This window comes from Parasteatoda tepidariorum, chromosome 8, assembly GCF_043381705.1.
Source record: "Parasteatoda tepidariorum isolate YZ-2023 chromosome 8, CAS_Ptep_4.0, whole genome shotgun sequence".
NCBI lineage: Eukaryota > Metazoa > Arthropoda > Arachnida > Araneae > Theridiidae > Parasteatoda > Parasteatoda tepidariorum.
This window is the reverse complement of record NC_092211.1, coordinates 56,803,722-56,809,721: the sequence shown is the minus strand read 5'-3', so window position 1 is coordinate 56,809,721 and position 6,000 is coordinate 56,803,722. Positions and strand designations below refer to the sequence as shown.

Sequence of the window (6,000 nt, the reverse complement as noted above, 5' to 3'; positions counted from 1 at the left end):
ATCCCTTTAAGGGATTTCTTTTTTTTTTTGGATGAAGAAATGGCCATTGTCTAAATCTCAAATTATGCTTAATAAAATCTAAATTTACATTCAACGATTTGTACATTATTTCCTGGAAACTCAATTGTTCAATTCATTCATTAATGGCATAAATGAACATTCATGTACTACACTATACAACTATGGGCGGCTACTGACGGAGACACAAAACTTCCGTCATAATATTATATGTTATTAAATACTTTTGGAAGTGGATGTCTAATAAAAAATCAAATGCTACTAAAAAGAATAAATGCAATTTTTAATTTGCTGGAAGTGTAAAGAATGGTAATAAGTAATATATATCTATAATATGTCCTTAAATTTTTTCGGAGAGAAAATTATTTTTATGAAATTAAACTAAATTACAATGATTGGCACTATGATAATTTTCATTTATGATTTAATAACCGACGCCCGGTGGCTGAGCGGTAGCGCTTCGCGCTGTCGTGCCACAGGTCCCTGGTTCGATCCTCGGGCCGGGCAAGGTTGACTCAGCCTTTCATCCCTTCAGTGGGTCGATAAATGAGTACCAAGCATGCTTGGGAACTAAACACTGGGGGTTCCGCGTTCGGCTGACCATCTGACCGGAACATCTGCTCCTGCACCCCAGAGCCCAAGGTCAAGAAAACTGAGATGGGCACAGTAGGCCTTGGCCCTCTATGGGCTGTCGCGCCACTGAGTTTTTAGTTTTTACTTTGATTTATCAGTTGTACCTTTCGTAAACAAAGGGTTAATAAATCTCTAAGAAAACTCCAAACCTGCACCCTTAAAAACATTTTTTAAAGAAAATATTCATAAATACTTCTTATTGTACAATCAAAATAGTGTGTTTTCAAAATAGTAACATAAAAATATGTTTTATCTGAATGCTTTTCTATATTTGCACATATGTTAGGTTCAATGTGAATAGTCGATTTATTATTAATACTAGCCGGTCAATATTGATGAAAACCAAATAAGCCGGTGAAAGTGAAAAATTTAAGCGAATTTATCACATTAACCGGTTATTATTAATAATTTATTACTGAGCCCTGTCCCGCCGGTTATTATTAATAATAACAAATGAAGTTTGGTCAATGTGATTCCTTCTCGTTTTTCTGAGAATATTTCAGTATCGTGATCTGCCACGCCAACTACATTCACCAAAGTGCCAATTTTTTTTAAATGGAAAAAATTAAAAAAAATAACCTGTAGATGTTTGTCCGGGGGTGGCTATGGGTTATACCCTTCGAGTTGGTCTGTTTTCTGTGATGTTTATTTTTTTAGTTTCTCATGGGTGGCTGCCCGGAAGATGTCATGACTTGGCTATTTTTCTCCCACAGATCACGATACGGAAAAATCCACTTTTTATTTCTCACTTTGACCAAAAGAATCGGTTATTATTAATATTGACCAGATAGTATTAATAATAACCGGATTTATCAGTTTAACCGTGACACATGTACAAAGAGGCACACCCATGTCCCAATGCTATATAAACCGTTTAATCATATTGATCAAACTTCATTGGTAACATGGTTCAAACATCATAATAATAATCGCTTGAAGTGAAGCATTTGTAATATTTCTCACTTTGACCAAAGGAGGTGGTTATTATTAATATTGACCTGTTAGTATTAATACCAGTTAGTTAGTAACATAACGCATACATAACATTTTTCATTGATTAAATTCTATGTACGGGTGAAAATGAGTGATAAAAAAAAAGAAAGACGCTTTGTAATGTAGGTAAAAAACTTAAAATTTACATTTTAAATAAATCATTGTATACTTGAAATGTCGCCGATAAGTTTGTTTGCGCAAAATAGCATATCCTATACGTGACATATACATATAGTATATTCGAATATAATTGAATTTTCATCGAATATGTTATACGATGAAAATTCAATTATATACATTTGAATAGTCACTTGATGAAATGAATAATTCTTAGGAGCATATGTGTGTGTGTATTTATGTATTTATATATTTGTTTAATTTTAAAACACAGAAAACTCATTTGGGAAACATTCATTTAATATATAAGTGTAATAAAATTCATTTTAGTTTGATAAACAAACTATTTAGGATAGTTTGACAATTTATTCTACATTTTTACAGAGACAGAAGGGATATTAAACATAAATATAAGGGTTTCAAGGAATTTATACCGATATCCATGAATTAATTGGCAAAAAAAATTTTAGTATGTAAATAAGTAAAAATTTGAATAGAAATAACTTTCAAACTTTCATTTTTAAGTTATAATTTGTTATGTTTCCAAAAATCATTAAATTAGTTTTCTTATGTTTTTATTTTCTTATATTCAAAATACGATAAGAATTTTTATTTATTCATTTTACTGTAGACATCTTTCGAAAAGCTTTTTGTCTGATTTTGCTTTTGTTTTTTCATGCTATAATTTATATTTTGAGCTCTTAAAGATACTATTGAGAATACTAATGTGAATTACTGAATGACTAAATACTACTGAGAGTTTGCTATAGAAAATTCTTATTCCCGGAAATAGTTTAAAAATTATTTAATAATAATAATAATTATGATGTTTTGAACTAAAAATAAAATAACAACTGTCTTATCGTTGGTCAAATTCAAGGAAACCGGGAAAACGAGTCAATAGACTTCGACTTCTCTCATTTGTCAATGAGTCTACTATATAAGTAAACAAGAGAATTATGAATTAATGAACAGATGAACAACGCTCACTAAATTATCTGCAGCGCATCAAGAAGTAAAGCACGATTTTTTGAAAGCTTTGGTTTCGCTGCAAAATCCTAAATCGTGGAACGGGAACAAGGCTTGCAAATGGAAAGACCAAGATACTACTGAGTTTCATTAATATGACTATATCTCGAGTTCACTGAGCATTTACGAATTAATGAACTTTACGTACAGCAATCTATAAAATGCTTGTGTGCATTAAGAAGTAAATAATGATTTGTCTGACAATCATCAATCATGGTTTTATTGGTTCAATCATGGTTATGGTTATTATTAAGTCATGGATAGCGAACAAATATCAAAGGCAAAAACTATATGCTATAGAGTTGCATTAATATGAGAATATCAGTAGAGCACTCAGAAGGCAAGCGAAAGAGTAATGTATACGTAAACGTGCAAACGTCTCCAAAGTTCTTGTAGTCGTACACTAATAAATTTTTCATGATTCCCCCCCCCCAAAAAAGAAAGAAAATAAAACCATCCTTTTATCGAACAAACGCAAATTCGTGAATCCTACGGATACATCTTGTCTATCTACACGTACATATATCTTGCTACTCGTCATGATCTTCAGAATGCCGCAAAGTGCCTTGCAAAATTATAGAACATGGCGAGAAATACAACAATATGTGAAAACGTTACTGTTTGAGTCATTCGTTCGTTAAAAATGACTGTCTTCGCCTAATTTCTAACCAAGAGAGTTACAATTCTTGAATTCTAAGAGAAACAATCTCACCAACAATCTCATTGACTAATTGTACATCAGGAGTTATAATGTTTTGAGGTTTCTTCTGAACTACGTAAGGGTGAACCACTTAAAAACATAAACTGTGAAATTACTACGAAAACTTGCATGTCTAAGAGAAAATTCAGAATCTCATTATGATTTGAAACAACATTTCGTTGGGAAAAAATAGAAAAATAAAAAAAAAACTTGAATATTTGAGTTTCAATTTTTGCAAAGGACTTTACTTTTTAAAAATATTTTTTCAACGCATATTTCCTTCGCAAAATGATATTTTAAGGGATAAGTATTAAATGATGTTATCGAAAGTTGAATATGAATTTTAAAAAAAAAGAAATCGTTTTTATATAAAATCATTATGATAATTAAACAAAGTGATTAAATTTAAATTTCATATAAATATAATCAAAAACTGATCATCTGTGGAACCAAATCAATTTCAATAGAATAAAACATTTCGAGATATTTTAATTGAATAATTAACATCAATTTACAAGCCTGTTTTTTTGTCAAGACCCAAAAATGATTGAAAATTAATCGTTGATACTTGCAAATGGCACCGAGCACAGGAAATGAAAGCAATACACAGTATAAATATTATAACAGCATATTCAATCTCCCAGACATCAAAAACTAAATCATAATAACTAAACGCGAGAAAAAAAAAGATATTTTTGAGGTTCGAACAACAAAATTATTGTTGGTATTGAATGCATCCGAGATGTTAGAGCATAATGTTGTTGTTGGTGGTGTCGGCCATTTAGGCAGGAGATGGCGCTATTGTTCTTTTTTTCCAATGACGCCATCTATGGCAAGAACTTGACTTCTGCCACACCCATACGGCATACCCGTTTAAAGGGCGGACCCATTCATACATTCGTCCACTAGTAATTTTGACATGAACGATCAATCTCCAATTTATTACCCCCAGATGTAATGATTTGTTATGGGGACATGGAGAACTTTCTGACCCGAAAAATTAGCGTGCACCAGAAATAACGTCACCATTTACTACACAGATTGGAGCATGATAATGAGGAGAATTCAATTTCAAGGGATTAAAAAAACAAGAAAAAAGGAAATAACAGTATCTCGCCCAAACTCTGTAATATTACTTCTAATATTAATTTATTATGCCCTACTTCAATAGATTCAAGATCTTATAGATTTAAGTTTTTTTCAATAATTAATTGGTAAATAAGTTTTGTTAGTTTTTCGATAAGTTATATTTGTATTTAAGAAATTTGTGTGAAACTGTGTAGAGTCATCTATTTTTAATAAGATATTTATATAAAATTTAATATTAATGTAACGTAAACTCAAATCTTTGTATGAAATAACTATGACAATCGAGCTAAATGCTTAAGTTTACTCTCCATACTAATTATCTGTGGAATCAATCTAATCAATGGAATAAAATATTTCGGGGTCTTTTACTTGAATAATTAATATCAATTGGGAAATATGTTTATTGCCAAATACCAAAAAATGATTTAAAAGCAATCATTGGAGTTTACGAATGGCACTGAGAAGGAAATAAAAACAACACACAGTATAAACATTATAACAACATGATTATTATAACAGCTCCCATACACAGACAAATAACAAAGCATAAGAATGAAAAACAAAGATTAATCTGTTAGGGGAAGGAACTTGTGATGATAATACTTATCTTTCGTCCCACCTAGCAAAACGAACAATCAAACAATGAATTGACATAAAATCAAAAACTAAAAGCAAGAAAAAAGATGTTTTGGAGGTTAGAACTACAAAAGTGCCGTTGGTATGGAATGCGTCCGAGATTCCGGAGCAGGATAATAAGGAGAACTCAACCTCAAGGGATTGTAGAGAACAGGAAAAAAAAAGAAATAAAAGTACCTCGTCCAAACTCTCTAATCTCTGCCGAAAAAGAAACCATTTATCAAAGAGGAGCTTCGCCGTTGGCACGAAGCATGGGAAGAATACAATGTAATTGTAGTACCTTAAAGCGGTAAAATAGAATGTTTTATATCACAGAAGAATAGTGATCGAAGGTACGGCAATACAAATTTTTCATTATTGATTTTTCCTTGGGAGTGATCTCACGAATTGGAGTGCCAAGCGCAGGAATGCAGATTATTCTTCGATTCGGGACATAAACTTCTGGAATGATTTCATTATTTTATTTGTTTTCTTTTGATGTAAGATAAGGTTGTTGGTTACCATGAGAAAACTATTTGTTTTTTAGTTTGGGTTGTTCACTAGAATAATCTATCTTTAAAATGGCCTAAAGGAATTCTAACGAATGCTTAACATTTTTGTTATTCTTTGCTAAGTATTAACTGTTGTTAAAGTATTAACTATTATCTTCAATATTGTTATTCAAATTGTGGTATTTAGGGTTTCGAAACAGGAAGCTTTTAGACTAAGCTGCACATTTAGATTGATTATTTATTTATTTATTGCATTATTTTAAAGAATGTAATTTTATTTGACAAAGTATAAAA

The 6,000-nt window shown here is 31.1% G+C and overlaps 1 protein-coding gene across 1 annotated transcript in view; it reads right to left on the bottom strand.

Annotated features, from left to right (window-relative positions):
- The window catches only part of LOC107454903 (protein turtle), a 954,328-nt gene that overhangs the window by 678,915 nt on the left and 269,413 nt on the right, over positions 1–6,000 (bottom strand). The gene's annotated exons all lie outside the window — the stretch shown is intronic.